We start from the raw sequence: 24,971 nt of genomic DNA on the forward strand, positions 1-24,971 counted from the left end.
CCCGTGGACGTTAACAGAACAAGAGTCAGGTTGCTGATCCTGCAGAATGAGCCTGGGGAAAGCAGACAGCCAAGGTCATAATGTTGCAAACCCACATTCCAAAAGCAGACCATCAAGGGCACGATGTTGCAACCTCGCACGCCGCGCACCAACATCAAAGTCGCACCTGCAATTAAACCAGGCACACAGTGGAAAAACAATATTAATTGTGCAGAATTCTGCCTCAAACACGGTCCCATCCCACGTGACCAAGCCGAACCTGACGAGATGCCACGCCCAGGAGGAAGGAGGCGTCTGGATCCCTCGTTACAAGACACAGGCAGATACACTTGAAAGGATCAATGGACATCTGCAACGATGGGAGTAGTCGGCCGTCTAGCTCATGAATAAGTCTTCACATTGTCTGCATGTACCAATAGTGAAACATTGTTGCAAATTACAGGTACACCGAGAGCTGGGAACAGCGATGGTCCCAGGCTGGGAAGCTCACGGGCGCACCAATCAGAACATGGGGCTCTTATCACTGACGCCATTAACATCAACCAACCATTAGGAGTCTTCATGTAACAATTCTCATGTATCTAATTGTAGACACAACCCAGATATATCACCTGACTAAACCTCGGCCACTCATATTATTTTCTATACGTATGCTATACTAACCCTACCACTCGAGCAACCAATTAAGAGTGGCGATAGGTTTTTTTGTTAATTTTCTAAAGTGACGCAAGTAGCGCGTCATACTACAGTAAAAAGGGCCTGCGAGCCCCACCATTGTGTGTGTGTCAGGTCAGACGCGTATGATCCTTGACCCATCCCTGCCGTTTGTGTTTAATAAACAGCAGAGTCACATTGCTTCTTGTGTGTGCCTCATACTTTATCTCTTTTGGGATATACGGGAGGAGTTGGGGCCTCCCTGCCCGGAGGTCTGCGGACGGCCCGGCCAACCCCGGCAGAATTTCCCCCCCGACAACCTGCAACTTGTGTAGTTGGAATACTGTGTTACACTGTAGAAGCGCCTCCCCAAAACAAATACTCTAAGTACCAGGATTGTGTCTAAAAGTAAAACTAAATCAACCCCAAAATAGACAGAAAGCAACAGAATACAGGTTACCCATACATAAATAAATACATTAATAAAGAAAGAACACTTTCCAAAATGACTGAGTCAGCTGAGATCAATATGGCTAGGGAGCACCTTCTGCACAAGTCATTTGTCAGAGGTGAATGGCCAGAACAAGATGAAAAAGTCTGGCTAGAAGAAATAACACAACAGGTCACCACCATGAACCTGGATACGTGGCAGGACGGTGTCCTATTACACCAAGCATTGAGTGAGTTATATATGACCCCAAAAATTAAAGAGGAGCAAATCAAAATTGTCTGAATCGCGGCCTACATGTTTCTCCACATGGGAGTGATGCAGGAAAAGCATGAGGGAAATGAAACTCTAAGGCAGAATCAATCTGAACTATTAAATAAAATCCAGACAGAACTACAATTAGCAGAACAGAAATTACAAAAGAGCCAAGATTTGGAGGTAGAATCTGGAAATTACATCATGAAATTAAAAGAGGACTTGGCTCTCCAACAGCCGAATAATGTACACATAGAGGTCCAACTAGAAGCAGTAAAAATAGAGTGTCAGGAAAAGGTTGATTCTCTAGAAGAGAGTCAACAGAAGCTGACTCAACAATTAACATATAACAGGTCCTGCTCAGGACAAATAACCATGCTGCAAGATCAGGTCGAAAGGTTGAAAGAGGAAAATAATTAATGAATTATGAGAGACCTCCTCTCTCAAGCAGAATTTGATCAAGAATGCCAGAAATTAAATACCATCAAGAAACAAGGGGATGACCTAGTTGAACAGAGGGGCACCCTAAATCAGGAGAAAGACACCCTATGCCAGGAAGTAAGCCAATTAAAAACAGAGTTACAGAGAAGTGAGTTAGGCCTCCAGAAACTAAATGAGCTCCAAACAGAATATGGAAATCTACTGGAGCACGCCAGACGGGTAGAAGGTGCTCTGGAAGAGAACACTCAAAACAAAAATGCACAAACTCAGGAGGGAGTGAGGAGTAGCTTGGGTCTCTAGGCCCGGCAGACTCGGGACCCACGTCTGGGCATACCAGTCTAGAGACCAAAGCTACTCTTCACTGATGAGCCCCAACAAGGGTGAAACATGTTTGGGGATGCTTGTGGTCTCGTGCAGAAGGGATGTAACCTAGCAGTTTGGGCTGGACTGCCCCTTTTGGGGTGGGGCCAAGCCTGATTTGCATATGGTCTTTCCCCTTATGTAATGGCTTGGCAGGCGAAGAACGGTGGTCTGGAGGGTTGCCCAGAGCAATGCCAATGGTTAAGATTCATTCTAAACCTTCCAGCCATCACCTCTTTGTTTTTGCTTTGTCACCCCGAGTGGGACGGGTATACCCAGACGTGGGTCCCGTGCCTGCTGGGCCTAGAGACCCAAGCTACTCCTCACTGATGAGCCCCAACAAGGGTGAAACATGTTTGGAGATGCTTGCGGTCTCGTGCAGAAGGGATGTAACCTAGCAGTTCGGGCTGGACTGCCCCTTTTGGGGTGGAGCCAAGCCTGATTTGCATATGGTCTTTCCCCTTCTGTAATGGCTTGGCAGGCGAAGAACGGTGGTCTGGAGGGTTGCCCAGAGCAATGCCAGTGGTTAAGATTCATTCTAAACCTTCCAGCCATCACCTCTTTGTTTTTGCTTTGTCACCCCGAGTGGGACGGGTATACCCAGACGTGGGTCCCGTGCCTGCTGGGCCTGGAGACCCAAGTTACTGCTCACTGATGAGCCCCAACAAGGGCGAATCATGTTTGGGGATGCTTGTGGTCTCGTGCAGAAGAGATGTAACCTAGCAGTTTGGGCTGGACTGCCCCTTTTGGGGTGGGGCCAAGCCTGATTTGCATATGGTCTTTCCCCTTCTGTAATGGCTTGGCAGGCGAAGAACGGTGGTCTGGAGGGTTGCCCAGAGCAATGCCAGTGGTTAAGATTCATTCCAAACCTTCCAGCCATCACCTCTTTGTTTTTGTTTGGGTATGTATGGACTCCCCCAGCCTAAGGGGGGGGGGTCCATCAGGTAAGTACCGCCCGGGAAAATTCCCTCCTAACTTCCCTCTGGAGGACAGGAATCCCCCAAATGCTGGGTTAAGTTTCTTTCCCCGGTACCCACAAAACCCCAACCTAGAGGACAACCCTCCTTTCTTTCCCCGCTTTCTGGAGCCCAGAAAACCCAATCCGGGAGAGGGGAGGCCAAGGGTGGAGGGTTACCAAAATTCACAATATCCCGGGTCCTATGGGAGAAGGGATAGTTACCCTTCCTGTGATCCACCTAGATTTGAACAGAGACCTCTGTACCAGCCGGAAAGGGTGTCCCAACTGGAGCGCCAGGTCCAGAACCTTACCCAGGATCTGGGTCACATGTTGAGGACTCAACAGAACCCTCAGATGAACATGGCGGCTCAGAACCCCACAAAGCAAGTGTCTGGCACCCCAGAACAATGACGGGGAGAGAACCAACAACTCACCGGTTCCAGAGGAGGAGGCACGGGGAAAAGGGGTGAAAAGCCCTAGGGGAAGCTTCCTTCCTCACTCATGAAAAGTCCCTGGATGCCCAGGAACCGGAACAAAAATCTCTTGCCCCCGAAAATCTGCACCCCAGGGAACAGAGGGTGGGTAGGAGAAATAAAGACAGCAAAAAAGCCCATTTTGTGGAGGAGGTTAGTGACCTCCAGTTTGAAGGGGAAGAATCCTTAGAGGATTCCGGAAAAAAAAATCTTCTACTTCAGGGACAGGGGAACCCCTCCCAAAGAAAAATGGTTCAGAGGAGATCTAAATGAAGACTGGGCGGGCGTGGGAACTGATTCAGAACCACCCATCCTTGAACCCCAGAAGGAGCGTCCAGAGAATCAAGTATTGAAAGAGGATTCCCAAAACTTCCCAAATCAATTCTGGTGACTGCCTCCAAAAAGGGAGGATGCGGCCCAGAATCAGAAAAGAAGGAGCCCGAAACTCCCCAAATATCAGACTGCCACATTTTGCTTTCAGATTCCCAAACCCCAACACCGAATTATGCCCAAACTACCCCTGTGTCAGAGTCTAAAATAAAGAAATTGACCACCCATCTTGCCCAGAATGCCCATCACCTTTGCCCATTGGAGGAGAAAGAGGGTAGATTTTATGCCCCGGTCCAAGTGCAGGGGCAATATACATTTTCAGCACTGGTGGAAACTGGACCCCAGGCCACTCTTCTGTCAAAAACGGCCTTTGATCAGCTAAATTCAGGAAGGGGGAGAGATACCAGATCCCTCTCTCCCCTCTTCCTGGACAACTCCAAAACTTCGACAGGAATGAAATTCCTGTCGAGGGGAGAGCGGATTTGGAAATAACAATTGGGTGACACAAAGTAAAACACCTGGTCATAGTCGTAACTCCAGAGGGAACACCCTGTCTACTAGGGAATGACATCCTGCACAGGTTGTCCCCCCTAATAGACTGTGTGAACAAGGTCCTCTGGACTCAGACTAACAGAGCAATAAAATTAAAACAGACTGTCAACCATGTTAATTTAAATGGTACATGCCACATGGTTGAACAAAAACCTGATCATATTGAGTTTCATTTACAGAACAATCAAATACCCGACGTGACAGTAATTGCTGTAGGACAACAAACTGGTGTTGGGAACTCCTCTCCACTCCTGAATATCAACCTTCCTTCCAGTTTCAAGTGGCATTCCACACTGGAAGGAAATACTTTGAAATTCTATACCAATTCACAATCTGAAAATTCCAATTCTATAGTCAAAAGTGATGAGAAACCAGCTCAAAGTTTATCTGACATTCAGAAAATTAGAGAACAGTTGTTCATCCCTATTCAGCTAAATGAGGGGAAGGAGGTTGTTCTCGCCCGAGTGAGCGTGACCAAGGGTAAGAGCTTCATCAGCAAAGCCATGTTCCGAAAGCTCCCAAAAGATCCAGCCATTCCCACATTTAAATTGATCAATAAGTTGGAAATGGGCCTGGAAACTCGCAATTCAAAACATCTGCATATCAGGTGTATGCTCATAATTGGTGTAGGTAACAAAACCACAGAACATAATTGTTGGGTCGTATGAGATGTCCCTGCTTCATTCTATTTAGGCAGTGACATTCTCAATCATTTTGCCATTAATTTGGACCTGATAAATTACAAAGCCTGGTCCTGATTAGGGGGAAATCCTATGGACTTTGATGATTCTGAAAAAGCATTTCGGTAAACCCAATTGGTGTCATATGCTGTTGAAGTTCAAATTGGAGAGGAGGTCACCATCCCAGGATGGACCCGACTATTCCCACTTGAATTAACAATTAAAAGAGGACAGAAACTGCAGAATCCTGATGCATATGTACACCTCAACGTCCATCTCCAACAGCAGGGGTTAGGGTTATACCCAACACCATTAGTCAATATAGAACACAACATCATTCCAATATTGATGGATAACAGCGACCTTACTAGTATGACTCTGGGCGCAGGCAACATTATTGGAATGGCGGTTGATGACCTACATTTTTCCATGGATCTAGGTAATAAACTGATAGGACCAATCCCCAATGACTGTTTTGACAATGATAGTGACAATTACCTGCCACCAGACAGGATCTTCACCCGGCAAGGGGGGAATTTCCTGGTGTACTCTTCCTACCCTTACAGTGATGAAGAGGTGACCTTGACATCAGGCAGGATGAGGTGATCTTTGTCAGGCTCACTCTTGGATTCCGTCAATTTCACCCCTCTTCCCTGAGTGCCCCTCACACCCTCCTGCTCACCTGTGGTCTCCTCGTCCGATGTGAGTCCGAATCTCTTTAATCTCAATGCCTCCTCTCTGGAGTGTGGATGAGGTCTGCCTCGAGAGGAAGCCACTCTGCCCCTCTAACACGGGGCCGAGGGGGCCCCCGTACTGGGGCAGACCGGTTAAGGGGAAAAAGCCGATAGGCGCAAAAAACCCCTTCTTAGTTGAAGATGGCAGCAGGATACAAGGTGGGACGGTGTAACTTGAAGGATCCAGCTGATAAGGAAATCCACAGGAAGTGGTGTATGGCGACTGCTCCAGGGGAGAAAACAACAGTGCAAAGATGGGGTGACTAATGACTGAGCTGAGGGGGAAGGAACCAGGAGAACAGGGGAGAAAGGAAAGAGAGAGAGAGAGCCAAGGTGGAGCGGAGAAGAAGCTCCAACAGAGCGAGGCGTGCCCAGAGCAAATGAAAGCCAGCAAGCAAACGGGAGAAAAAGGAAAGGAAGCGGCGGCAGCCGCGGAGGAAAGGACTGAAGCGTACCAACCCGGAAGCCTAACGCGAAAGGTTGCAACGCGCTGGCTTCCGGGTTGGCGCTCGTTAAAAGGACGTCGCTGGTCGGAAGGGGTGGAAGAACTAGACCGCTGCCGAGGAAAGCGTGGGCGGCGTGACGGCTAAATCAATGGCCGCTCCACCGCCAGCGTCTCCACAGCTGCCAGCGACTGCCGTATGTGACAATCTTCCAGGTCCACAATGACAGCCTCTCCTGCCTGGAACTCTCTTTCCAGGTCAATACTCTAACCAGGGACCTCTCCACCCAGCTGGAGGAGGCCACTGGGATAGCAAAACCGGAAGTCTTTCCAGGTTTCAGGCAAATGGTTGAAGAGCGAGTCAACCTAGCTAATGCCTGTGAGACTTCGGAGCAAAAGCAAAAGTTGAAACAAGTGTTCTTAGATTTTCAAGATCACTTTACGGTGGACTCGTACGACTGTGGTCGCACCGAAATCCATACAACAACAATTCCCACGGACACTGGAATGACTCCAGTGTTTGTGAAGCAATATCGCTTGCCTCTCGCATCCATGGAGTCCCTGACAGAAATCATCAAAATCCTTGAGTCCCGTGGGATAAATCGTCCAGTCCACAGCACCTTTAATAATCCGGTGCTGGGGATTTTAAGACCGAACGCCCAGTGGAGACTCTGTGATGAATATAGGGAGCTAAATAAACGGGTCTACATGTCCCGATGGCCTCTCCCATACATTGACAAAGGACTGGCCCAGATCCAGGGGTCAAAGGTATACACTGCCATTGACCTCACCAATGGGTACTGGACTGTGCCTGTCAGTAAGGGGGACCAATACAAGCTGGCCTTTACCTTCGGGGGCAGCAATACACGTGGACCTTGCCTCCCTTTGAATACATCAACTCCGGCAACAAATTCAACATCTTCCTACATAAGGCCATGCCCAACTTGGGTGAAAGGGGTAACCTGGCCTATGTGGATGATGTTCTGATAAAAAGCTCAACTGTGGAGGAATGCATAGCGGAAATCCATTATGTTCTGACACAGTTGAGGGTTGCCGGAGTAAAACTATCCTTCCACAAGGCACACTGGTGCAGGACCCGTGTCAACTTCTTGGGGCATGAGATAACTCCTAAAACTAAAAGACCCCACCACTATGCGTGAGCTAAGAAGCCTCAATGGACTGACTAATTATAGTAGGAAGTTCATTGAGGATTAGGCAGATGTCACAAGACCCCTGATCCATCTGTTGAAGGGGGGGTCAAGTGGGAGTGGAGTCCAGAACAAGCCGAGGCAGTAAAACAACTCAAAAGAAGCCTCTCACAAGTGCCTTTTCTAGCTTACGCTGTCAAAAACAAGGAGTTCTTCTTGGAGACAGGGTTTTCAAATACATGCTTGACTGCAGTATTATATCAAAAGCATGACAAGGTCAATAAAGTAATCTCCTATGCAAGCAAGACTTTATCCTCTGTGGAGAAAAAATTCAATGATTGTGAGAAGGCACTCTTGGCAACGGTGTGGTCATTGACAAATTACTGCCTGTTTATCCAGGGGGAACACATCATAGTGGAGACTCCACACCAGCCTCTGCAATACCTCTAAAGTGACAGAATCCTGGCCGGAAATGTCAGTAATTCCAGAATTACTTCCTGGATTCTGTCAATGTAAGGCTTTCCTGTGAAGGTCAGATATGGCCAAAACAAGAAGAGTCCCCTCGCGCAAGGTCTGGCTGACTTGCAAGATTGTGCCAGAGAAAACTACCTCGAGGACGAAAGTCTTAAAACCCAGGACAACGTGGAGGCGTACCTGAATTCCCTGCTTAAAGTCTATGAAGATGACAAGTGCGAGGGAATGCCCACAGTTTATGGTCCTCCTACCATGTTGACAACAACAGGGAAAAGGAACTGGTGGCCGGCGTTGGGAATGCCTGGGTGAATGATGCCCCGCAACCCCCCCGCTGGGTACAAAATTGGTCCCCGTAGTCGTCAGGTGGCAGAGTTGATGGCAGTTCATCAGGCCGTCCTCAATGCCGTCCAACACCAACTCCACGAACTAGTCATAATCACCGATTCAGATTATGTCTGGAAGGGGTTCACGCACCTGGTTAATTCGAAAACCAGAGGCATGCTTTGTGCTGATAACAAGCCTCTCAAAAATGGCAAGCTAATCCAAAATATTGATGATCTGGTCACCTCTAGTGGGATGGCCATCTATTGGAAGAAGATCAAGGGTCATTTCAGGAAAGAGGGGCCAGACAAACCTGGAAACGACCTGGCTGGTCAGCTGGCCAAAACCGGAGCCATCCAGGGGGATCTCCTCGAGACCGAGTCCCTGTTGGGGGAAATCCAGGTCACTGCTATCACTAGGTCCCAGACAAATGCTCACAATGAACTGTCAACTGCCCATTGGAGTAAGGAGACCCCAGATGCTGATTTAATCACAGCACACAAAGGGGATCCAATTATTGGTAAGTTTTATCAACACATTGGGAACCCTAAGAACTTTCCCCTGACGGATACTGATTACATTGGGAAAGAGGACCTCAGAGTGTTGATGAAGTGTCCAAAAATGTTCTGAATCCAAGATTGTTTGTTGTTAAGGATATTCATATCTGGCTGTGACCAGTGGATTGTCCCTACCTCATTCCGAAGCCTGATGCTAAGTCACGCCCATGACGCGGCCACATCCGGTCATCGGGGGTTTCACACTACTTTAGAAATCTTACGAGAGGTTGCATATTGGCCACACATGGGGCAAGACCTCGACTAATACTTGAAGGGGTGTCTTGTGTGTGCACAATTTCAGCCAACATCACTCACACACCGAGCTCCCCTCCAGAAGAGGGGGATGACACTGCCTTTGTCAGATTTACAAGTAGATTTCATTGGGCCCGTGATTCGCTCCTCTAGGGGGTTGTCATGATTCCTGCCCCCGGCCCTCTGAGATATCAGGCTGGAGCCAGGCCACAATCATCTATATGGCCCCTAAGGGCCTCTCCATCCTCCCAGAGACCCACTTGGAGTCAGACCTGGCGCCTGGGGTGCCAGGCTCACACACAGCCCTAAGATTCACTTGGCATTGGACTTGTAATGCATTGTGGGCAAGGTGGATGCCCCCACATAATCCAGTTCCTTGAACTGAATATGCAGTCTACCCTTTTGGGTGTGGTTCAACCCAGGGATACCTGGGATACCTGAAGGCTATTTAAACCACGCCTGGGCTGAGAAACACGCTTTGTGTTTCTCTGCACCTGCAGCGTGACACTCACATTGCTCGGATCGGGCTCCTGAAGGCCTTCTCCTTTCTTCCGCATCCAGCGCACCTGCAAGAACAAGAACAGCATTAATAATAAACCTACCTTGAAGAGCATCCAGCTTCCATCCATCGTTCCTCCAATTCTGTGGGCAGCTACAGCGGTGTCATCTCCATCTCGGCATGTCGCATCCTAGGGAAGGATAAACGAACAGAAGGAAAGACATTAGTAAGCAATCTGCATATCTTAGCTTACGTAAAAACTGTAAGAACCGTCAAACGCTTACCTGAACTTAAGCCACTCGGGGCAACTTCAGCTCCGGAGCATCCCATCGACCTGCAAGGGGAAAAGACATTCCAGGTTAGCACGGAAAGCATTAGGAGACGCCGCGCATTGCGCTTACTCACCGCACCTCATCCTCTCAGCTGGCAGCCACACTGAGATATTGCGACACCTGAAAGGGACACAGAGACGAACGTTGGTTAATACAAGGAAGAGTGGGCAGCATCGCACATCGCGCTCTCACTCAATGTTAGTGCCCGGCTCATCTCAGCAGCACAACACCATCTCCGACCCCCCTCCAACACCTAAGGAAGGAAAGACACATTAGAAGAGACAAGACTCAAAAGAACAGTTCATAAGACTCATTCTACTTACCGGTCGGGCAGAAGTTACAGCAAGCCCAGTCCGTCAGGCCCACGCCAGTGAAGCAACTAGGCAGCATCGAGCCTGCATCAGTCAACGCACCCCTGCACCGAAGGCAGGATGGAGAGCACGCTACACAAGAAAACAAGGTGAGGAGTGGACAAAGGGGAAAGTTTGGTCCCCAGGGAAGAGGGGGTGAAGCAAGCAGAGACAATAGAGAGTTAAACCCTGGCCATCCTGTGTTTCAGGCCCAGTCTCCAGTCAAACAGATTCCAGGGAAGGATTTGAGGTCGTAGGAGGTCCAAACAGGCTGAGTGGCATCCCCGTAGATACCAGGTGAGCGTTATTGGGGAACAAGTACGTGTTAACGTTAACATGCTTGTTTACCGAATGGGTGGAATGTCTCCCCACCCAAAATTGCAATGCAGAAACAGCAGCTGCCCTGATGATCAATCCCATCTTCTCGTGTTTTGGCCTACCCCAAAGGATTGAGTCAGACCGGGGGAGTCACTTCACCAGCGTAGAGATGACAAAGATGTGGGAGATACTTGGGGTAAAAAGGAAACTTCACATTGCATACCACCAGTCCTCTAGTGGTGGAGTTGAGAGGTACAATAAAACAATTGTGAGCATTCTAAAAATGTTTGTGGCAGACTCTGGGCCAAGTTTGGACATCAGATTACCGCTTGTCCTAATGGCCATCAGATCTACACCTTCTTCTGCAACCAAGATGTCTCCATTTGGGCTGATGACTGGACGAAGGATGGTGCTACCTCAGCATCTGCTCTATAGAACACAAGAGCAGACACTGATAAACACCTCCACAACTCATGAGTATGTTGAGAATCTAAGAAAACACCTTCAACATGCATTTGCGTACGCTCAGCGGAATCGGTGAAGAGTCAATATGATTTAAAAACAACCAAAAGGGAATACCAAGTAGGAGACAGGGTCTACCTGTACAACTTCCAAAGGAACCAGACCAAAGAGGGTACATTTTTGCCAAGCTGGCGCGGTCCTTTTGAAATTGTACATAAAATTTCACCTGTCGCCTACAGAATCCGCATCCCCAATGGTGAACTGACAGAAGAGAAATGGGTCCATATTAATCAGTTAAAAAGTTGTCACCCTACACACCCTTTGCAGCTTATTGAGGAGCCAAGAGAAAATCAAATAGAGGAGACATCCGAAGCATGAGAATGAGAAAAAGAAGAACCAGAAGGGAACACATAGATTTATAGGTATAATTATGTAACAGGGAGTATTTTTCTTCATTATCAATTGTTAGTATTGAATGCATGTGTGTCCTGCTGTCACCTTCCAAGGGAGGCAGTCAATGGGAAATTATAGTAACCGGTTTGTGTTTATTTCATAGATTTGTACTGGTTGTACCTTCATCACCAAGGAGGACCTCCCCAGGGATGGGGAAAGGAAAGAGCCAAGGAAAAGCTGGGGGTGTCGCTCAACACCACAAAGGAAGACCTCAGGGAAAACTGTGGGTGTTGTTCCATGCTCCAACAAGAGACAGCGGGAGGATCGTGTCGTACCGCTCCCTGATGGCAGGACTCCTAACTGATGAAGCCCACTTTGCCCTACTCTCCCTCGACAAGGATCTCAGAAGAGTCGGGAGGGGGGAATTTGTGGGCTACATTGACCCACTGAACAGAATTTCTCCATAACCAAGCTGCATTTCAGCAGAAACAGCAAAATGGCTGCGCTGCCTCCAGTGAGCACCATTGCACCAAACTGCATTTTGCAGCAACAAAAAGATGGCTGCACTGTTTTGCCAAGTACCATTGGGCAAGATGGAACAGGAAGCACCCCGAGAAAGGCTACTAGGGTGTGTTCTTGTTTTGCTTAAAGGAATGGAGTGAAAAAAAGCAGCGCTGCTTTGCTGCTAGTGAAAAATACCCATTGAAAAAGGGAGTATGTCACCTCTAAAATGATGCCGCTCTGATGCTATTTTTCCCTGTTTTCACCAAACTGCTTTTATCAAAAATACCCTGTCACGCCCAGCCATATTCACATTGTGCTCCATCAGAAAAGAGCCTTATTCCTGAATGACTGGCTGTGCCAGCCAAACCTGAGAAAATCAACAAAAGCTTTCCTTCAGCTACACAGGAAACGCTTAAATTGTACTACAAAATGTCAAAAATCACTGCTTGAAAAGAAAATCAGAGCTTTCTGTGCACATGTCAATTTCATGGAGACCTTTGCTTGGTATAGACTTTTGTGTAAAATAAGCTGGCTACAGCTACAGAACCATATTGGAAAGGCAGACGCAAAAACCGAATTTGAAAGGAATATGCCGCTTTCACCCTATGTGTCCAAATGGGCCTTTGCAAACTAAGGAAGAAAATGCCTGTTGGAAGGTACTATGTTGAACACAAACTTCTCCCTGCCTAGCAATGTGAAAGGGGATTGTGCTGTGAAAATACATGTATGAGATGGTTCTATTCAGCAGGTTTTCTTCCAAGTCTGAGCAAAAATAAATACAATTAAATCAAACTGCAGTGGCTGCATGGGGGGATGTCAGCCCATAAACGGGTTTCTGCTGAGCGGATACCAGAAACAAAAGGCCCCTCACAGTAGATACTGGCACACAAGTGATAATTGCTACTTGGGCCAGACTTTGGTCTGACAATGGAACTTTTGGGACACGGAAGTGCCAGGTGAAAGGTCACACCTACCCATGACTTCCAGAGGAATCTTCAAAGAACCTCTCAGTGACAACCCTGGGGTGAGGGGGCAGCCTTGGAAAGACATGCCCATATATGGAGAACAATACTGACATTTGCCTCCAAGGACTATGTTATTAATAAAAATGTTAAGACTTTTATCTTTGCCACAGGACTTTGCAAAAACTTGAAAATTTAGCAGTTTAAATGTGATTTTGTGGACTTAAGACATTGTAGCCTCCCCTGACACCTTGGGAATAGAAATGGCAGAGAATTGGGTATTATAAGGAAAGTTTACATGATGCCATTGTGAATTTTAATACTTACATGCCTAATGATAATCCACACCCCTGGATAAAGTTATAGAATTTTAAGTAATATAATTCTCACTGAAAAGTGCGAAAAACTGGTAGAAGGGCGAAACAATGTCTCACAGATGGCTGAGTTGGACTGGAATGGTCTGCATAAAATATGTAACCTCTTTATATAATTTGCTAAGAGACTTCAACTGTATAAATGTACCATTTGTGGCAAAATCGGATTTTATCTAAAGTAACTGTGGGAGGTTTTGAACATTATAAAACTCACATCATAAATCTGGCATCCTGCCCTTGAAATCCAACCGGCTGAGAGCGAGGCAGGGACTAGCACCCCTGACCAATCGAGTGGTTTAGAGGCATGTTTAACTAAGCCTGCCCAGCCATATACTTCTATGATGTCAATATTCATTATGAATAAGAGTCGATGACAGAGCTCCAGGCAGACACCCGCTCCTGAATTCCTACGCTGCATTCCTGATCTCCATTCATCTTGCTGACTCCAGATTTTCCCTACAAGGCCAAAGCATTGCTGACCCTACTCCAGGGCCCACTGCAAAACCCAAGCATAGCTGACTCCCACTCCAGCAAGGCCATTGAGACAGAAAAAAACCCCACTAATATCTCATTAACAAAAAGGCGAAAGCAGTGGTACCTTTTGCATCCTGAAATCAGACCGGCTTGCGGCCCACTAACTGCATGCCCGCTGCAATCCTGACATCCAACTGTCCGTAGCGTCCGGTGACCAGATCTTACCCAGCTGTCTTTTTCCAGGAGAGTCCGAGCCCTAAAGACCAGAACCTGTTGACTTTCCAAAAATCCCAAAAACTCAAAAGTGGACTGTGAGTATAATCCCCACCCCACAGAAACACATAGCTTACTTTGCCTTGCCTTTGTCCTTATCCCACTCGCTAAGCATTCATATTTATACCCTGTTAACTAGTTGAAACTGTTAGAATTATCTGTGTACCTGTCCTTGACTTTCTAAAGTGCTAGCGCCATCTCTTTATTAATTTTGTCTTGTGTAATCCTAAACCCTTAGTCATATTTTGAGTGATCAGACTAGTTTCCGCTTAGGGTTGGACGCTGGGGTGATAAGGTTGAAGTCACAAATCAACCTTGGATCTTTCTGTGTCCCTCTCTGGCAGTGTAGTTTGAATAGTCTAGTTTAAAGTAAACCTGTTCTTGTCTCAACTGATTTTCTTTCCTATTTCACGGCTTCATTTTTACGCAAATCGATCCTTTTTCTATCTTGCATATGTCATCCAGTTTTTTAGCTAGAGACCTCTTTTCACTTTTGTCTTGTCCCTGTGATATATATCTTTCCCCAGCCCAAAAACTGCACTCTGAATCAGAGTATTTCACCCGTTTTTATTAAAAACCGTATTAAAAACCGTTTGGGTAATTTAAAGCGGGAATTGAGAAAATTGCAAGTTTTCCAACGTGTCATTTGGCTGCAGCATGCTCTAAACTTTCCACTCATTTTCGAATTGTATGCCTTTTGCTGATCCACTGCCTTGTGACTGCCTTGTGATTGCCAGTGATATCACATACATGCTATTGTGATAAAACATATGTATATTATAATTTAACCACACATTAATTATTTGTAAAATTCGAGTGTTATTTTAGGCCTTTGCAAAGGGTTTAAAGTCTGTTTTTGCCTCTTATTCTGTGAGGGAAGGTCAGATTTTGATTCTGTTTTCTGCCTATTATCCCTGGATACCTGCTGCTTCTTTCAATGCACTCAGAATTCGATTATTTGTGGGTTGAGGGAACATTGCAGGGGGGAAACCTTAACTTGGGTGCTATCTATCCTAATCCCAAAAGTGTTCCTATTCATGTGTGCTTTGTATATGTTCTAGGAGAAGGTTAACAAAGTGCATTGCGTCCATTTTCATTGTAAATATCACCCCATTGGTGATTGCTGCCCAATATAAAAAATAGTATATTTCTTTTGAATTTTTAAAATAAATAAATATTGTATTTTCACCAACTGCCCTGGTTCATGGTCCATTGTGACCCAGTGTATTTGAAAAAGGGTGTGTGATATGAGTTGTGTACAATCTCAAATTGATTTTGCATAAAATAAAGAGAAAGGCATATCAATTGAACGCTACATCCTAGGCTGAGACCAAGGTGTGTGTCGCCTGATTGAAATCCTTAACATGCTCCAGACCCCGTTAGAATGTGTGATCTCTCTGCCTTCCTGCCTTGGGACTGGGTGGTGTTGTCATGGCTGAAATGAAGTTCTCTTCTTCAACTACGTGAACGATGAAGTGTTTTCTTTATTCTTCTTGATGTGTCTGTTCATGTATAACCGACTTTGTTCATTTATAGTATTTTGTGTGTGTGTTTATATTATGTGTGAATGTTACGCTCACCTGGTATCCATGGGGATGCCACTCAGCCCTGGTTGGTTGCCGGAACCTTCTCCCGATTTCCGGATGGTGTCTTCGGAGGAGGTCTAGCCTGAGGACACAGGAGGGCTGGGTTCAAGACTGGCCGACTCATATAAGTATCCCCCCACCACACCCTTTTGGCTTCAGCCCCTTTTAGGCCCTCTCCTCAACTTGTTGCTGTATTAGGCGTGCTCTCCGTCCTGCCTTCTTAGCAGGGGTACGTAGTCTTCAGTGGACGCGGGCGACCAAGTTACTTCACTGGCGCGTGCCCATTCAAGTGTCATTAAGGTAGGTCTTATTGCAGCAGTTTTTTTTCAGCGCTGATTGTTCTTGCCTACCTTTCTTTTGTGATTAACAATGTCCTTTCTTTCTCCCTAGGTGTGCGGGAGATTCGGCATGGCGTACTGGTTGGTTTGAGCACCGCCGGTAATAATGGCGCAAGATGTGCGCTGTAATGCGGTAAGTAATGCGCTGCGCTGCTTTTGTCTTGCCTTGCTAACCTGTGTTTGCTCTCTTCCTTACAGGTCACAGTCCTTTTTCAGCAGGTGAGGAACTCCGGAGCGATGCCGGCTGTAAGGTGAAAAGCCAGGTAAGATTCCTATAATGTTCAGGGCTTAAGCGATGCCGGGGTATGTCTTTGCTAATGTTGTCTTTCTCCTTTTCCTTTTCAGGTCACTTCGTTCCGGTAAGTGTGCGGTGCCCTGAAGAAGCTGTTCACTGGAGAGTGGATGACAGGATGGAGATTGCAGGTAGGATTCGATTAAAGATGTTCCTTTTGTCTCCTCTGCAGGCTCGTTGCTCTGAGGCTCGTGGGTATCACAGGACACAGTGAGCGTCACGTTGCAGTCTGCAACGTAACGCAAAACAGTGCTCTGTTGCTTGGGTGGGGTTTAAATGGCCTCCCAACAAAGTAGTCCAGGTAAAGTAGTCCCAGGCAACCACACCCAAAACACTATACCGCATAGCTTAGTTCTTAGGAACCAAGCTATGCGAATGCCTCCATGTTAACTGCAGGCTTAATGAAAAGTAGTCCCCCTTCAAACATGTTCTCCATAATGAATACGAGCCTGGCACCAGAGGACTGACTCCAAGAGAGCCTTGGGAGTGGATGCAAGGCCTCCAAGGCCTTGATGGAGTCCGGAACCCTGATCTTACCTGGCAAGTGGGCTTGCCAGTGGGGGTCTGGGGTAAGTGTTGTGACAGCACTCCCCCCCCCCCAAGGCCCCTCTCACGGTGGTTCTTCGATTCGGTCCAGGCTTGGTTGGAAAGTTCTGATGAAATTCCTTGATCAGACGTGGTGCATGGATATTCTCTCTGGGTTCCCAGGATCTATCTTGAGGTCCATACCCTTTCCAATCGACTAGATAGTATAATTTGGAACTAGTGTATTTAGAGTCTAGGATTTGCTTGACTTTGAAACCTGGTTCTCCATCAACAATTATGGGTTTTGGTGGTGTAGTAACCCGTGTAATGGTTGTACTGGTTTCAGGAGTGATACGTGGAACACCTGGTGGATTTGCATATTGGGTGGTAATGCTAGTTTGATGGCTACTGGGTTGATGATTGCTTTGATGGAGTAAGGTCCCAAATATCTAGGACGAAAGGTCTGGGTTCCCTTAAGGGGTACGTACTTTGCTGCTAACCAAACCTTCTCCTCTACTTGATAGTCAGGAGCCTTTCTTCGGTGTTGGTCGGCAAATTTCTTTTGTCTGTCCTTGGCTTGAGTTAGATGTTCTGTCGCCTTTTTAAAGGCGTGAGAGATGGTTGCATGAAGAGTCCTTACTGCTGGCATTTCGAAGCTGGCTGGAAGGTCTAATTCGGAAGTACGTGGGTGTCTGCCGTAAAGGATGTAAAAAGGCGTTTGTCCTGTGCTAGAATGCAATGAATTGTAAGCATGTAAGCATACTCTGCTATCCACAGTAAGTCCCTCCAATTTCTTTCCACTTGTTGCAGCATGCACCGTAAGTATTGCTCAAGGGTTTGGTTGGTTCTCTCTGTTTGGCCATCCGTTTGGGGGTGGTGACTGGTGGATAATCGGATGTCGATTTGCGCCATTGAACAACATTTTCTCCAGAAGTTGGACACAAACTGGCTGCCTCGATCCGAGACCAGAACTGATGGGAAGCCATGTAGTTTAACACTACTTTCCAGGAACACTTTTGCTAAACTGGATGCATCTGGGAGGCCCTTGATAGGAATGAAGTGTGCCATTTTTGAGAACAAGTCAACAACTACCAGAATGGTGTTGTACCCTTGACTGGAAGGCAGGTCTGTAATGAAGTCAAGGGAAAGGGTGTGCCATGGGGCAGGAGGAATGTCCAATGGTTGAAGGAGACCATCTGGTTTCTGCTTTTGCGATTTGTTTTGCGCATATACAACGCAGGACTGAACATACTGGATGATGTTTTTACACCAAGTAGGCCATCAGTAGTTTCGTTTCACCTTGGCTAGAGTTTTGGTGATTCCAGGGTGACCTTCCATCAGTGAATCGTGGTAATCCGAAATAATTTGTTGTTGTAGTTCCCCTTTGGGCACATATAGACGTTCCTTAAAATAGGGCAATTGGTCCTTAATGGTATATTGTTCTCCCCGAGTTTGCCATGCAAGCAGTGTGTCGGAATTCATTACCCATTGGATTTTGTTTCGGAGTTTGGTTTGTGTCAAAGCTGTCGTGAGACCTAAGAGTTTGTCCTCAGGAATGATGGGTGCTGGATCTGGAGTTGTATACACCTCTTTGCCAATGCGGGACAAGGTGTATGCCTTCCCATTCCGGACCCCTGGTCGAAATGTGATTACATAATCGTAATTGCGAAGAAAAGGGCCCACTGCAGTTGACGCGAGGACTGGGCCTTTGCTGTTTTCAGATATTGCAGCTTTCGATGATCCGTGATTACCGTAACGGTGTGCCTGGCTCCTAAGCGATAGTGTCGCCATGCCTTAAAAGCAGATTTAATGGCCAAGAGTTGTCGGTGATAGCATAATTGATTTCCGGAGGTGAAAACTTTGTCGGCCAGAAGGCCACGGGGTGTAACTGACCGGTTTCAGGGTCCCTCTGTGAGAGGACAGCCCCCATAGCTATGCTGGACGCATCAGTTTTCACAATGTAAGGGAGGTCTGGACGAGGGTGTCGTAGGATCAGAGCGGAAGTGAATATTTGTTTGACGTCTTGAAAGGCTCTTTCAGCTTCTTCGGTGCAAATGAACTTTTTATTGTTTTTCGCAATAGTACTGTGATCGGGTGTACAATCTGAGAGTAGTCTGGGATGAATCAGCGGTAGAAGTTTGCAAAGCCCAGCATGCTTTGGATTCCTTTTAGTGAAGTTGGTGATGGCCACTTGAGAATGGCGTCTACTTTGTGTATGTCCATTCTGATGCCTTTCGGAGTGAGAATGAAACCAAGGAATTCTACTTCGGTGACGTGAAAAAACCATTTTTCGAGTTTCCCATATAATCAATGGTCTTGCTTCGAGGCCGAGTACACTAAGATGTCATCTATGTAAACCAAGGCGCAAACATTGATTAATTCTCTCAGGACATCCTTCATGAAGTATTGGAATGCCGCGGGAGCATTGCATAGCCCAAAGAACATTATTTGGTATTCATAAAAGCCATATTTAGTACGGAAGGCGGTTTTCCATTCATCTCCTTTTTTACCTCGGACCAGGTGGTACGCTCCTCGAAGATTCAATTTGGTATAAATCTGGGCATGTTTGACTTGGTCTAACATTTCAGGAATAAGCGGCAAGGGGTAGCGATTCTTCACGGTAATCTGGTTTAATGCACGGTAGTCGATGCAGCTCCTCAAGTCCCCTTCTTTCTTTGGTACGAAGAAAAAGGACTGGCTGACGGGGACTTAGACGGGCGGATAAATCCGTTTGCCAGGTACTGGTCTAGATAGGATTTCAAATGGAGGTTTTCTGGTTCTGTTATTGCATAAATTCTGCCGCAAAGAATTTGTGTGCCTGGAATGAGGTCAATCTGGCAGTCATAGGGCCTGTGCGGCGGTAGTGTGTTAGCTTGTTCTTTTTGGAACACATCCTGGAAATCTTGGTATTCACTTGGTAGGGTATTTGTTACTCCAAGTGCTGATGCTGCCTTCTGGGAATCGCAGGGGTACAGAGGTCAGGTTTATGCTCTTGGTAATAGCAGGCAGGAGCGCAATCATCGGGGAAGGTCAGTTTCCGAGCACGCCAGTCTATCAGAGGATTGTGAGCAACTAACCATGGCATCCCTTATATTAGCCAGAACTGAGGTGGCTTGATGAGATCAAAAGAAATGGATTCCCGGTGTCCATCCTGGCACAGGTTACCCGCCTGTACATTGGGTTACTGGTCTGGAAGCGATTTCTGTCCCATCCACGGTGGTCACCTTGTCCGTGGTCGGCTTTGAACATAAGGGAAGCCCCATCTCTGCTGCCAGTTCTTTTTTTTAATATAACATTTTATTGTTTTTATTAACACAAAGATAACATACAGCCCCGACCAACGTGGTAACCAATACTTCTCTTTCCCGCCCATTCGTAGTTCCACACCTTGCTTTACACACAGAGGAGCTTAGCATAACCTGGTTCTCTTACGAGTCCTTGGCTTTTAGCACGGTCTATCCATATATGTTACTGCTCAGTGTGCATCTTCCCATTTTTTCCATATTTTCTGAGCTTTCTCAGGACATCCCCGGGCTGTATATACTCTTTTTTCCATTGCAATACAAATGTCCACATCTGTGATCCATTGCTCATAAATCGGTGCTGTTGCAGAGCCCCAGAGTTGCGCTATATTTCTTTTGAGTATTGCAGAGGTGGTATATAAAAACGCTTTTTCATAACGTGTTTGCTTGATATCCTCTTCTATTCCCACCAGTAGATGTTTGGGGCTCATGTGAATTCTTTTGCCCATTACCCTTGACAGTTCGCTGCAGCACCACTGCCAGTATTGTTGGATGACGGCACATTCCCACAGTATGTGATAATAGGAGACTTCCTCCCTTCTACATCTCAAGCAGTGCGGGTCAGTGGTTTTCCCCCAGTTGAATAGTGCTACCCTCGGGTAATAGATTCTATGCAGTATCTTCAGTTGTATTAACCTGAACCTGGAGGAGATAGCCACCTCTCTGGGGAACATTAGTGCAGCCACCCAGTCCTCTGGAAGTATGGCGCCCACATCCCTTTCCCACTTGGCCTTCAAACCTGACAGTTCTTTTGTGGAGAAAGAAGTTATGGCACCATATAGGGTGGACGTGACTTTGTGTCTAACCATTTCTGGGAATAGGTTGCGTTCCAGCGGGGAGTAGTCTGGCATGTCTATCATATCGGGGAGATAGACCTGTAGCGCATGTTTAAGCTGCACATAATGGTACTGTTCATTAGGGGGAAGTGTAAAGGTGTTGGCTAAATCTTCGAATAGTATTATTTCATTTTTTCTCACTACGTCCCCAATTTTCGTGATGCCTAGATGGGACCAGGAGTGCCATTTAGGGAGTTTGTTCACTTCCGGGAGGTGTTTGTTATTCCACAGTGGTTGTGCTGGGGTTAGCTTTCCATGCCAGCCTAGGTATTTGTGAGTATCTGACCATATCACAGTTATATGTGTCTGCATGGATGGGACTGCAGCCTGGTCTTTTTGGCAATAGAGGTATTTCATGATGCGTCTTTCTTGTGGGTTGGAATCCGGCATTCTATTGTGCGGTAGTGTGGTGTCCCCGTGTAGTTTATCATTTATTATTGCCATTTGACTGGCCCAGTAATATGTTTGTAGCCGGGGGAGTCCTATTCCGCCTTCCCATATGGATCTTTGTAGGGTCGTGAGTGCCAGGCGTCCCCCTTTCCATAGCAGTTTCCTGAGTGTTTGATCTATTCTATGAAACTCACTGGGCGTTATGGGTAGTGGAGCATTTTGTAATATATAAAGAAAGCGGGGGAGTGCCATCATTTTGAAAAGTGCAGCGCGTCCTAATAGTGTAAGTGGTAAGGACATCCAATGTTGGACATCATCTTTGAACCTTAACGTTATAAGAAGTAAATTCTTGGACACATAGGGCCTCATTACAACCTTGGCGGAGGACCATGGTGCTATTAGCACCATGGTCCATGCCGCTAAGGTTGCAATTCCGCCATGGTGGATGGCGGAATTACCGCCCCATTCCAAGGTGAGTGGGGCGGTAATTCCCCATTCACCAATGGCCCCTTCCCCATTCCCATTTTTGCCCCATAGGGCATAATGGGAATGGGGAAAGGGGATAATTACGGCACCGTAAATTACGGTGCCGTAATTATCACCAAGGTCCCTTTGCGGCATGGCTTTTAACGCCTGCAAAAAGCAGGCGTTAAACAGCCATCCCACAAAGGGAACCTTGTAATCAGGCGTTAAGGGTCGGCGCCGTTTACGGCGCCGTAAACCCCTTAACGCCTGAGTCGGAATGAGGCCCATAGTCTGTTAGTTTATGTGTAATTTGTATGCCTAAGTATCTAAATTGCTCCTTTTCAATGCGGTATGGGCATTCGGCTGGCACTGCATTGTCTATCTGCCTCACTGGGAACAGTATGGATTTAGACCAGTGGACACGAAGGCCGCTGAACATGCCATATCTTTTTAACAATTGCGTAACGATAGGGCAAGAGTCACGTGGGTCCTGTAGGTATATTAGCAGGTCATTTGCGTATAAGGACACCTTGTCCTCCCAGTCTTCTGCCCACCTGAATCCACTCCATGTTTGTGTGGATCTTAGTAGGATTGCTAAAGGTTCGATCGCTAGTGCGAATATCAAAGCTTGCAGGGGGCAACCCTGTCTTGTGCCCTTACCCAGCCGGAAAGGATTTGAAACATGCCCGTTTACCTTGGTTACAGCTCCGGGAAGGTGGTATAGCAGCTTAACCCAGCTCATGAAGTACGGTCCTATACCCATTCGTTGCATAATCGCTCATATTGCTTCCCAATAAACAGAGTCAAAAGCCTTTTCAAAGTCTATAGCCTGCAAGGCCAGGGGGCTCTGCAACCCATGTAGTTTTTCCAGTGCTGTGTGTAATCTATTTATATTTTGTCTAGTGGATCTCTGCGGCATGAACCCACACTGGTCTGCGTGTACCAGTGTGTGTATAACTTGCTGTAGCCGGTTGGCCAGTACCTTTGCAAGTATCTTGGCCTTGCAATTTATTAGGGAGATGGGTCTGTAGGAGCTGCACCTATCAGGTGGTTTATCCGCTTTTGGCAAAACTATTATCGTGGCTTTCCTAAGGTCTGGGGGGAGGCAACCCTGTGAATGTGAGTGTTGAAAAAGGTGTAGCAGGTGCGGGGAGATTACATTTGCGCCAATTTTCTTCCATGTTTCGACTGGGAAGCCATTTGTACCTGGGGTTTTCCCCAATTGGAGTTCTGACATTGCCTGGGTTATTTCTTCCTCAATGATTTCTTGTTCTAATATGTTGAGCTGCTGCACACTTAAAGTAGGGAGAGTGATTTTGTCCAGTATGTCAGTCGATAGCGGTGAGGATGGTGCTCTGTACAGTTCTGTGTAGTACTTTGCGAGCCCCTCCACCATGTCCTGGTCTGTTACTAGTGGATCTGGTGCTTCCGTTATTAGTTTCCTGACTTGGGTAAGGCCCAACTCCCTACGTTCTAGCCATGCTAGTATTTTCCCGGCTTTGTCCCCTGTCTCGTATACCCTTGCTCGCATTGCTGCATGTGCTTCTTTAGCGTTGTTTAAAGTTATGTGTTGCAGCTGTTTTTGTGCTAATTGTAGAGTACGGTGCGTTGCGGGTTGGTCATGGGTTATATGCTCAACCTCTGCGTTCTGTACCTTTATTTCGGCTTCACGTATTGCTTCTAGATGTTTTTTCCTGTGGGCTGAGGTCCAGGCTATGATCTCACCTCTTAGAACCGTCTTTAGTGCCTCCCATTATCGGGCTGTCTACGGAGTCAATATTCATTTCAAAGTACGATTCGGTGACCTTTTGGATACGTTCTACCAGTTCTGGGAATCCTAGGTAGTAACTGTTTAATCTCCAACTGGGTGGGGGGATTGATCTGTTGGTCTTAATCTTTATTGTGAGTGGAGAGTGATCCGATATACCTCTGGGGAGTAGGTGTGGCTCACATGCTTCATGTATATTGCTTAATGGTAGGAAGAAATAATCTAGCCTGGACAGTGAGGCATGTGCTCCAGAGTGGTACGAGTATTCTCTTGTGTTGGGATACAATGATCTCCATACGTCTTGTAGCCCCTCAGCATTAGTGAATGTGGCGAGTTTAGTGCGTGCTTCTGGGTTTCTGGACCTTACATGTGTTCTGTCAATGTTTACATTCATTACTTCATTGAAGTCTCCCCCAATTAGTGTAAGATCTGCAGAGTTGGTAGCGAGTAGGGGCGTAATGTCATTGGTCAGAGAGGTTAGTAGATTGGGTGGCGCATATACAGCGGTCATGGATATGGTGCGTTCCCAGAGGGTTCCTGTTGTGTGTACGAATCTGCCTCCCGTGTCTTGTGTAACAGTATTGAGTTTATATGGGAGTCTTTTGTGTACTAGGATTAATACCCCTCGCGATCCCGTCGTGAAACCGGCGTGTAATGCTAAGCTGTAGTTCAAGCGTTTAAATAATGTGCACTTTGTACCAGCGAGATGCGTCTCCGTTAGGAAAGCTATGTCTGGGGAGTTTCGGTTCAATGCCTGCAGGACGAGTCGCCTTTTGATGCTATTACCGAGCCCGTTTACATTCCATGTCATCACCCGGATGGTTCTATTGCTGTTCATGTTGGAGGTCCCTGCCAGTTGAGCTGTGTGACTATAGTGATGCTGTGTTGGGTATCTAGAGATGCTGCGTGATACAGCGGCCTGTCCAGGGATTGGTCGTGATCGTGCGTAAGGTGGTTTTCTGTCGAGACATATGTACTCCAGTGTTTTGCGTGGCTTATTAGCAAGGCAGATGTTACCATGCGTGTGTCGGAACTGGTGCGGTACTTAACATTTCAACTTTGATCACCCCCACCCCTACCCCATACTCCACCCAACTTGAAGCATCTGTCGCCCAATATAACAAATTCAGCACACTGTCAAAAGGACAGTCAACTCATTAACTAATAACTATTACCCTATTTTCTTTTCTCTACTCGTTCTGCCACACCACCCAGATTGTTCACAATCCTCACGGAACTCGGGATCGTAGTTGGTGGCCCTTAAGGGCCCGCTGCTTACATCATGTTCCTTTGACGGATTCATGGCAAAGTGTTAACAGGGTCTAGTGCGTGCCCTGGTGTAGTCTCGCTGGGTGTATATCAGTTGCCATACCTGGTTTACTGCGTCAATTTTCTATTTCTTAAACCGGATCATTCGGTTCCAGTCCGCCCTCATCGCCCTCTGTCTCC

The sequence above is a fragment of the Ambystoma mexicanum genome, chromosome 11 (genome assembly GCF_040938575.1).
Source record: "Ambystoma mexicanum isolate Mex_15411 chromosome 11, UKY_AmexF1_1, whole genome shotgun sequence".
In the NCBI taxonomy this organism is placed as follows: Eukaryota; Metazoa; Chordata; class Amphibia; order Caudata; family Ambystomatidae; genus Ambystoma; species Ambystoma mexicanum.